This window comes from Alosa pseudoharengus, unplaced genomic scaffold (assembly GCF_046254945.1).
Source record: "Alosa pseudoharengus isolate Yale_2024_CS ecotype anadromous, Long Island Sound unplaced genomic scaffold, YU_APseudo_1.1 YU_APseudo_1.1_scf_8, whole genome shotgun sequence".
NCBI lineage: Eukaryota > Metazoa > Chordata > Actinopteri > Clupeiformes > Clupeidae > Alosa > Alosa pseudoharengus.
Genome location: NW_027468870.1, coordinates 4,211,169 through 4,222,496, shown reverse-complemented (window position 1 = coordinate 4,222,496; position 11,328 = coordinate 4,211,169). Strand labels below are relative to the sequence as shown.

The 11,328-nt window shown below is 40.7% G+C and overlaps 1 long non-coding RNA gene across 1 annotated transcript; it reads left to right on the top strand.

The window, feature by feature from the left end:
- The first annotated feature begins 3,758 nt into the window (after positions 1 to 3,758).
- Positions 3,759 to 5,337, top strand: LOC143111684 (uncharacterized). The gene is made up of 2 exons (XR_012984579.1): positions 3,759 to 4,243; positions 4,746 to 5,337. It is a non-coding gene; the product is annotated as an uncharacterized LOC143111684 (long non-coding RNA).
- Positions 5,338 to 11,328: the final 5,991 nt, after the last annotated feature.

The following is an 11,328-nucleotide window of genomic DNA, read 5'->3' as shown; positions in this document are numbered from 1 at the left end:
GTTTAAATCCAAGCCCCGCCGTCTTGCACTAGCCTCAAAACGCAGCCGGCGCGCATTATGGACGCGTCATCGGAGGAGTAAAGTAAGTGGAGGTAGGCTAACTCCTGTTCCTCACTGATCGCGGTTCCTGATGTCTGTTCAAAGGATATTTTCCCAAGTATTAATAGGTCAGGCTACTTTGGCCAATCGGTTACACAGTTTGCTAATCAATAAACAGAGCCTAGTTCACGTGTTGATTTAGACCTACAATTAAACCAATCTCTAAAATAGGCACTGCATTCTAAGTTTTTTATTCTAACTTAAAATAGCTTTATGGATTCTTTTTTTTTTAAATTAGATCTACATTTACGTTTTAAAATGAATTATATGGTGCAGCCTCTGAAGAATTATTCTTGCGAGTAGGCTAGCATATTTTAACGTGCGGTTTTTGATTGTCATTACGCAATCACGTTCATTTTGAGAGCACTGATATACAGTAGCCTAGATATATGACATATGACAGGTGGAACGCAAATGACCTGTAAATGTAAACACTACATTTACAGGTCATTTGCGTTCCACCTGTCATATGCGCCCCTCACTTGTACTGGGTTGATGCCACCGAAAAATCTCACAGGCACTAATATTTTCTGGCTACGCCCTTAAAGTAGCCTATTTATTTAGTTTGTTTTAATTAGCCTAGTCGCCTGCTGTACAGTAGTTTTAGTGGTCACCTTGCTATTTTAAAGTTGTATCAGGTAGCTTAGTTGACTTTACATTCTCCTATGTGGGCCTAACACTTCAGCCATTTGGAACAGAAGAACACACCAGAATAGGCCTGTTTAGTAGGCCTAAGCAGGATTTGATGGCCGCATTCCTACACTTATAAAATGCAATTCAATGCGGAAGTAATCTAAGTATTCAGAATACGTTACTCAGATTGAGTAACGTAACGGAATACGTTACAGATTACATTTTTGGGCATGTAATCTGTATTCAGTAACGGAATACGTTTTGAAAGTAACCCTCCCAACACTGCCTACAACTTCATTCACAAGCAAAGCAGTGAATGTTAGAAAAAAACCTATAGCATTCGTTCAGGCTATGTAGGCCTAGCTTCAATGTTGTCAATGCAAGTTGATGCAGGACTGTCGGCTGAGTAAAAAAAAAAAAAAAATTCTATCGCTCTGTCCGAATGACATTTAAGCCTATATTATGTAGCCTAAATATATCCAAAATATAGCCATTGCCGTAAGGGTACATTGCGTGTAGGCTACCCTATGGTCACATGGACTGCTTTTCAGCCACCTGATGCTAGTGTAGTAGATGATAGGCTACAGAAAGTAAAGTGTAGCCTATCAATAAATATACAAATATTAAATCAAATATATTTAAACTAGGCTCTTAAAGCTGCCTATATGAGTAGGAGAAAAGCAAACAGCAAACAGGAGTAAACGGGAATTGGGAAAAGGGAACGTTTTTTTTTTTTTTTGGGGGGGGGGGGGGGGGGGGTACGACGTGCTGACGTAATTAATATGCAAATTAGCGTGTGACGTCATCTAGCGACATTTAGCGACTTTTGGAGCTGGCTTTAGCTACTTTTCATTCGAAATAGTTGGCAACACTGCTAGCAAGATGGATTCGACGGAAGTTTCAGGCGATGAGCATCGTTGACATAGAGATCGTTGACCGCAACTTACAGGATTCTTTACAGTTTTTTTTAAATGAGGACCTATGAGTGGATGCAGAGGGGAGACCAAGAGACGTCCTGTGAAATTAACACAGTTCGTGGGTGCTACGGTAAGGATAAACTTGTTCCATGTAGGCTATGCATTAGAAAGTGCAGCTTCTCAACGTAGCCGTCCTGTAAGTTCACTGATGATTACATTAGCCTATGTTATGGATGTGTTATAAAGTCTTGGCTTCCCATTTTAAATCCTCAACTTTGTCAAAGACAATTCAGAACAATCTGCTTGAAGCTAAATTTCAACTACCATTTAAAAACGAAATAAACACTGATTGATTCAGAAAAAAATGTAGGATTATTCAGTGTATCAGGAGGCAAATGTCAAGTGGATTTTTACTTTTGTAGAGAAGGAAGCAGTGTTGCCAACTATTTAAAATGAAAAGTAGCTAAAGCCAGCTCCAAAAGTCGCTAAATGTCGCTAGATGACGTCACATACTAATTTGCATATCAATTACGTCACCACGTCGTGTACCCCCCCCCCCAAAAAAAAAAAAAAAACGGTGATGGCCCTTTAACTCCCTTTTACACCTGTTTGCTTTTGTCCTACTCAAATAGTCAACTTTAAATATATTTCATTTACTATACTTGTATATTAATTGAGACACTTTACACTTCTGTACACTATCTCGTCATAGCCTACACCAGAATGAGCATTAAGTGGCTGAAAAGCAGTCCAACCTATTCCCAACTGCTCCATCTGCTTTGCACTGCTTGAAGTATGATTATAACTTCACCATAGGCTACACACAATTTAACCTTACTGGCTATATTTTGGATATATTTAGGCTTAATGTCACTAGGACAGACCAACAGATTTTTTCCCCCTCAGCCGACACTCTGTCCTGCATTGACAACATTGAGGCTACATAGCCTAAACGAATGCTATATTTTTCCTAACCTGTATGTTCGATTTTGAACTGCTTGTGAATGAAGTTGTAGCCTAGGCTACTTTCTTTTGTTCAGTGTGGTTGTTGAACGATGCTGGCAGCGTGTCCTTGTTTCCCTGTTATCATGTCATTGCTCTCGTCTCGTTGATTCTGGTTGTAATCTCACCCGAAGTTGCGGCCATAGAGTTGCGGCACCTTCCAATAACGTTGTCTGAGCTGTTAGATCTATAGAATATCTACTTCCGTGTAATAACATGGGCTGATACTACAGGCCAGTCATTACTTTTATCAATCATGGGGCAACGCTTCGGGCGAACTCGATGTAATTCACAAATGAAACAGGCATGAGACTTTCACACAGCACGAACTCACTGCTCACACAGAAGAGTAAAAAGGGACGCTACATGCCATCACATCAGAGTGTCCTAAAGTCTCCAAGAACGCCAGAAAAAGTAGCTAGATTTGTCGCTAGTCGCTTTTTACAAAAAAAGTCGCTTGGGGGGTCTCGCTAAATATGGCGACAAAGTCGCTAAGTTGGCAACACTGACTCAAAGAGGATGCAACTCCAGTGATCCATGCACCTAGGAGAGTTCCAGCTCCACTTCGGGAGCGCCTCAAAAAGGAACTGAAAAGGATGTGTCAGTTACAAGTCATCACAAAAGTAGAAGAACCAACAGAGTGGGTAAACTCAATGGTGTGTGTTCATAAAACGTGAGCACTACCAAATACCTAAGAGGGAGGAAATTGCAAGTGAGATGGCTGGAGCCAAGTACTTCTCAAAGCTAGATGCGGCTCAGGGATTCTGGCAAATCAAGTTGGATGATGACAGCTCAAGGTACTGCACATTCAATACGCCTTTTGGCAGGTATAGATTCTTGAGAATGCCGTTTGGCATAATCTCAGCATCTGAGATATATCATCGAGCAATGGACAATATGCTAGAGGGCCTAGAAGGGGTTCGTTGCTATGTAGATGATGTGGTAATCTGGGGCTCCACTCTACTTGAGCACAATGATAGACTGACAAAAGTGCTGCAAAGGGTGCGTGAACATAGCCTGACGTAGTCATACTCAATTCTAGTCAGAATTTGAGTCTGATACTGCTCCATAGAGCTGTGATTATGGGGCGTGTTTCAAACGAACCAGGAAAAAAAATGCCTCTGCACTCAATTGGATAGACCTACAACCAATCAGAGCAACGGAGTGTGTGACGTATGTTAAGCGACGCATAGTTGATGTCAACAGAACTCAACTGCACGCTAGAAGAAGAAAATGTGAGCGATTTTCGCAGGTGTAAAAATAATGTTAGGATACACGGAGTTCTTCAACACACGAACCTCATTTTTGAGAGAAACAGTAAAGGTGAATGCATATACGATCAAGTTATCCGTTTAGGATTACAACTCCACAACACTGCAAACAAATCGCATCGCATTTGTCGGTCCTGTCAGAACTTTATAACACGGTTGGAACGCGACATGCCCGTGTTTAAAAAATGGACAGAAGACGAAGGAGACCAGCCTGAAGAACCGTGTTCATCTGAGGCATCAGAGACGCCCCGGACTCTGAAGAAGTTCTGCCCCAATCCGTCAACTCCAACCGGTACAAAAACGCGAAGAAGCATTACAGAGGTAAGCTTGTTAATACATTTCTACTTCTTATGATATGACTATGAGAATAACCTCGATTGCCACGTTTCACATGAGTCGTGATTATTGTCCAATGTGATAAACACTGTGCATTCCCACACTCCTCATTTCCGTGAAATCTATCTATTATTAAATCATCTAGTCATATTTTGACATGCCTAGTATTCTGGAAGCCAGCCCGAATTTCAGTGTAGTGTGAGCAAATGTTACCAGGATAAACTTGTACCTGATGTGTAAGTTGGCCTCTGTCACTTTGTCAATATGTAGAAACTTCATTTTGTAATGGACTAGCATGTTATCCAACCCCCACTTCTGTGCTCTGCACCTCTGTGGGGGGTGGGCAGTGTTTCTCTGACCTGCTCAGCAATTGCATCTGGTGTCACCATATTTAACAGTCTGTATTTTCCAATGTATTGTCAATGCACGTTATACTTATTAGGCTATACTGTAATTCTTCACACTGATGTGTTCACTTATATTTCAGGTTGTCACCCATTTTCCATCCACTTGACCTCCACCTGGAACACCTAAACAATTTTCTCAAATCATTTATGAGAGGATTGGGACCAAACATGTCAGAAATGTCAGCAGCCAGAATCAGTAGGTCCATTGGTATCGTCAAAGAGCTAATGGACAAAACGGACACAGAGCTGGAGCTGACAAGGCCGGCTGGCATTCATCATGTGGCCCGAGAACAGGACGTTTTAACACTGGTAAACGTTTTCAGGGAGACACAACTTTCCCAACAAAAATCACCCAGGCAGGCAGTCTCATGCATTCCCGAATTTCAAGAGAAACTTATTGGCAAAGCTGAATTACCAGGAGAAAATAATGGACTGGCAAAATGTGCCTATTTAAATAATTAAGTAAATGTGAAATGTAAATGGTGATGGTAATTTGTAAATATTGTTTTCGTAAATGACAATGTAAATAATTGTTTTCATATAATAGTTTAGTAGTATCCACATTCTTGAAAACATTTTTGTGTTTTCTTATTGGTTGTATGTTCAAAGTTCAGCGTATATCTTCAAACATTACCTATTATGTGTAGATATTAAAAATCTTTATTGACATGTCTTATTGTTTGTCTTTAAATGCAGAAACATCACCAACCAGTAGAGAAGTATAAACCATTTTAATTTTATTCAAAAATATTAATGTAACAGAGGTAAAAAAAAGGCATTTGCACAACAACAGGACCCTGAAGCTACAAATTTGAGCCTGAATTTGAAGCTAGCCTGAGATCTTCAACATTGACAAGCCTGATTCCAAGTTACTTGGGGATGATTGTATCTTATCATCCTCATCCTCGTCATCAAAGTAACCAGTGTAATCCATGTCAACCTGAACACGGTCATCCTGAACAACACAGTCATAAAACAAATTAGTTTGACTCTGTTCGATGTCATCAAAAACCTCATGCATAATTCATAGTATCTCTTTTGTATGTTCCAGCTTGTATGTAGGAAGATTATGGATAATGAAGTCCAGGTCAAATATCTGTGTGCACTGTTCTAAAACTGATCAATGAGTTCATCTCCAAAACCAGTGCAGGCTGTGTCGACTGTGTAAAGTGGTATTTTTTTATGGTCCTGAAGTAAACTACTCCTGTAAGTTTGTAACAGTTCCCTGATCAAAAGTGTGCCCTTAGGTGTGACTATTCTGTGTTTGTGGTGTGATGAAACCTCCCCTTGAAAGTGTTAATATTTGGGGATTAGCTCCCCACAACCTTCAGGTTCACAAGAACAAACAGAATGGCAGTGAGTGCAGCACAGATGTCCTAGATCAACAGATGTGGTGTGTTCCTCAAAATGGCAGTACAAAGCTTTCCGCAGACAACTAGTGACTCCATTAAAGTACCGTCTTAACTGCTGGGTCAAGCTTTGTACTAACATCCCTCACAATCCAGTGTAGGCACTCCAGTGTATGGCCAGGTACTTTAATCAGACCCACTCTGATGTTTGTTCTGTTTGGGCTCAGGGCCAAATTTATTGGATTGTCCATCTGAAGCTGTTTCATAACCCTGGCTCTGGATTCCCGATCAGCAGAAGCGGTCAATGTCAGCACAGGTGTACCTGGAATATATAGCAGTACAAAAAGCAACCAATAAGTAACAGTAAAAATAAGAAATTATGAGTAGTATCATTTAGTACTTTTTAATGACTGTACTGACATCTAAAACAGAATACATCACTTATGAGGGGTACAGTGACTAGCCTACCAATATGGGTATGGTGCTTGAGTACATAAAGCAACACCCAAATGCCCTTCTGCCCTTTTGCAGCCTGACCACTGATAGAAATAAAACAGTAACCTACATTAGAATGTTTTAACAGCTAGTTCGCTACAATCGCACTAACGTTATGATTGTACCAAGTCTGAGTTAGCGAACGTACAACGATACCTAGGCTACTATGTTTACAACATGGGATTCATATCACGACATTGGGAGTTATTTACTAAGTCAGACAGTTAGACTCTCTTACCATTTGTAAGTTAGATGAACTTCGTCCACGACGATACCCATTACGTTGGCTTGAAAAACATCGGAGCCTAGCATGTCCCTCCACTTGTTGTTCAGCAGCCAGGATTCCGGGCTTCAAAAAAGGATCTGGCAACGACCGCTGGCTATATCCACCTCGTCGTGCACGCCGAGTTGCATCGCCGTGATGCCCATTTCAGTTGCTTCGGCAAAAAACATCTTTCTTATCAACAAATGCCTTGATCCCGTTACTCTGTTCCTCTTTTAAAATTAATTCGCTGTCGATATCTTCTAGAACAGACCTGATAGCAGAATCTACACATCTCAATTCTCAAGCGGCAGCCATCGTTGTTGTAAACGAATTCAACCCAAGCGCTCTTTGGTGACGTGGTGGATTACGTTACTGTTGAGCATCTGTCCATCATCGTATAAAGCCCGCCCTGACAATTTGATTGGCCCGCCAGTATTTGGGCGAGCATACTCGCGCCACTATTGATCAATGCCAGACCGAACTTCCAGACCTCAAACGTTGTGGGCGGGACTAAGTTCGGAATGGCACCCAGGCTAGCGTGAACATGGACTAAAGTTAAACCGCGCCAAATGCCAATTCGGTGTGCAAGAAATAACATTCCTTGGAGACAAACTTTCCTCTCAAGGGATAGAGCCAGATGAGAAGAAAATAAAAGCCATTTTAGGCCACGCGCCCCACAGACAAGAAAGGTGTGCTCAGAATAATGGGAATGATACATTTTATTGGGAAGTTCATACCCAACCTATCAGTGAAAACATCAGCACTGAGAGAACTCCTACATGACTCCAACGAGTTCAAGTGGACATCAAGAAACGAGCGAGAATGGAATGCTCTAAAGATCACACTGACGAATGCACCCGTGCTTGCGTATTATGATCCCAACAAGAGACTGAAGATTTCAACAGATGCATCGAAGGACGGTCTTGGAGCTGTCTTGTTACAGGCAGAAGGAGATAGCTGGAAGCCAGTTGCTTACGCTTCTAGGTCCATGACTAAAACTGAAACAAGATATGCTCAAATTGAAAAGGAATGTCTTGGATTAGCTTATGGACTAAATATCTTTCATTGTTATGTCTATGGGCTCTCTACATTCACAGTTGAGACAGATCATCGTCCTCTTGTGTCAATTATCAAGAAAAATCTCAATGACATGTCACCAAGAATTCAGCGGCTCATCATGAAACTGCAAAGGTATGATTTTGAGCTAATATACACACCAGGAAAGCACTTAGTGCTCGCAGATGCGCTATCACGAGCGCCTGAGATGAGTACTGCATCCTCCACTGAAAAAGAGATTGAGAATCATGTCAACATGATCGTTGAGTCTCTACCTGTGTCTCAAGTTAAAGCAAAAGAGATTAGTGAAGAAACAGTCAAAGACAAGGAGCTACAAACAGTAATGGAAAACATTCATAGTGGCTGGCCCAAGGGGTCTTGTCAGAAATACTACCACATTAGGTCAGAGCTAAGTGTGGCAAATGGACTGTTATTGAGAGACTGTAGAATTGTCATTCCACACAGCCTGAGACCAGAGATACTCCGTAGGCTACACAAGGGACACCTTGGCATTGAGAAATGTAAAAGGAGAGCCAGGAACGCTGTGTATTGGCCTGGAATCAACAAAGACATTGAAAACATGATAGGGAAATGTGAAACATGTAACAAGTACCAGAGCAAACAGGCAAGGGAGCCGATGTTGATCCAAGATCTCCCCACTGCTCCTTGGGAGAAAGTTGGAATGGATATGTTTCACTGTAACGGCAAAGACTATCTGCTAGTGATAGATTACTATTCAAATTTCCCTGAAATTGCTTTGCTCACAAGTGCAACTTCCAACAGTGTCATTACTCATGTCAAGTCCATTTTTGCCCGCCATGGGATACCAAAGACTGTAGTGAGTGACAATGGTCCTTGTTATAACAGCAGGGAATGGCAACAGTTTGCAAGACAATATGGATTTTGCCATGTCACCTCAAGTCCACAGCATGCACAGGCGAATGGCAAAGCTGAAAAGGGAGTGCATATCATCAAACAGCTTCTCAAAAAGGCCACAGACAGCAAGTCGGATCCTTATTTAGCTCTACTATGCTACAGAACAGCCCCGCTTGAATGTGGTTTATCCCCATCAGAACTGTTGATGAATCGCAAGTTACGCACAACCTTACCTTGCTACTCGGACATCAAGGAGAATGCAGAGACGCAGACAAAACTGGAGAACATGAAATGGAAACAAAAACAGCGTTATGACAAGTCAACCAAAAAACTCAGACCACTTGCCAAAGACGATGTGGTGCGTATCCAAGACCAGGATGCGTGGAATCGAAAAGCTACTGTTCTCCACGAGGTCGGACCGAGATCATATGAAGTAAGGACTGAAGAGGGTCACGTGCTTAGAAGGAACCGTCGCAACCTCCTCAGAACCAAAGAGACTTTCAGAGAAACCGAATGTGAAGATGAAAATGCTTCTGTGTCACATGCTGAAACAGTCCCTGACCTGAAATCAGATGGACGTGTGAATGTGGACACAAGTGATGGTCACTCAGGATCACCTATCTTGAGGAGATCTGAGCGTCAAGTCAAAAGACCAGTCAGACTTGATCTGTGAATCAATGGACTAAATATGTGATGTTCTCATTTTTGTGTTAAAAAAAAAAAAAATGGAAAATGAGACGTATAATCTGAGATTTTTGAAGTTTATTTGTTAAACAGAGCTTTTGTTATTAGAAAGCATTAATTAACAAGAAGAAAAACAATATAGACAGGTATATGAGTTGTAAGAAAAAATGTGTGAATCTGGTTGTTTATGATCCCACTGTCATTTACACATGTTAAGGAATGTTTTGTTCAAAGCTTCAAAGAAAGGGGGATGTGTTGATATGCAATTAATCAACTGTAATGCCTAATGTGACCAGTAGGGGGAACTACCTAGTTATTGGACTATGGTGTATGTTAGTAACTAGAGATGAACAAGAATAGCTACGAGCTAGGTAAAAAAGTTGATAATGTTCGTGCAGACAATAAAGTTTGAGCACAAGCTCATTGTGAATTAACTCAAGTGGCTTTATTAAGACACGAATAACACAACGCTAACCCGTATACATATGCATCATAGATAGACTAAGTGCTAACGCTAACCCGTATACATAGACTAAGTGCTAATGCTAACCCATATACATATACATCATAGATAGACTAAGGGCTAACGCTAACCCATATACATATACATCATAGATAGGCTAAGTGCTAATGCTAACCCATATACATATACATCATAGATAGACTAAGTGCTAATGCTAACCCGTATACATATACATCATAGATAGACTAAGTGCTAATGCTAACCCGTATACATATACATCATAGATAGACTAAGTGCTAATGCTAACACATATACATATACATCATAGATAGACTAAGTGCTAATGCTAACCCATATACATCATAGATAGACTAAGTGCTAATGCTAACCCATATACATATCTATCTCCAGTGTTGGGGAGTAACGGAATACATGTACCGGCGTTACGTATTCAGAATACAAATTATGAGTAACTGTATTCCGATACAGTTACAAGTTAAATAGTTGGTATTTAGAATACAGTTACATTGTTGAAATCAATGGATTACATGATGATACTTCTCTGTTTCATAAGTTTGTTCACTCTCTAAATAAATTAAGGCAACTCCATTTCCCAGAAGCTCCTGAAAGCAATCTATGATGAAATTGTTTACATGTTTAAATCCAAGCCCCGCCGTCTACCGCCGTCTTTCACTAGCCTCAAAACGCAGCCAGTGCGCATTATGGACACGTCATCGGAGACCCTGAAATGACTGTTTGCACAGCAAATTAGGAGTAAAGTAAGTGGAGGTAACTCCTGTTCCTCACTGATCGTGGTTCCTGATGTCTGTTCAAAGGATATTTTCCCAAGTATTAATAGCTCAGGCTACTTCGGCCAATCGGTTACACAGTTTGCTAAGCAAAGCCTAGTTCACGTGTTGATTTAGACCTACAATAAAACCAATCTCTAAAATAGGCAGTGCACTGTATTCTAAGTTTTTTATTCTAACTTAAAATAGCTTAATGGATTATTATTTTTTCTAATTAGATCTACATTTACGTTTTAAAATGAATTATATGGTGCAGCATCTGAAGAATTATTCTTGCGAGTAGGCTAGCATATTTTAACATGCGGTTTTTGATTGTCATTACGCGATCACGTTAATTTTGAGAGCACTGATATACAGTAGCCTATAGTGTTTACATTTACAGGTCATTTGCGTTCCACCTGTCATATGCGCCCCTCACTTACTGGGTTGATGCCACCGAAAAATCTCACAGGCACACCTTAATTATAATTTCTGGCTACGCCCTTAAAGTAGCCTATTTATTTTGTTTGTTTTAATTAGCCTAGTCCCCTGCTGTAGTTTTAGTGGTCACCTTGCTATTTTAAAGTTGTATCAGGTAGCTTAGTCAGAGACTTTCTAATGAGGAGACACAGCACTCAAAAAATACTCCATAGAAATGCATGGGGCTAGTTTGTCACGCCAATATGG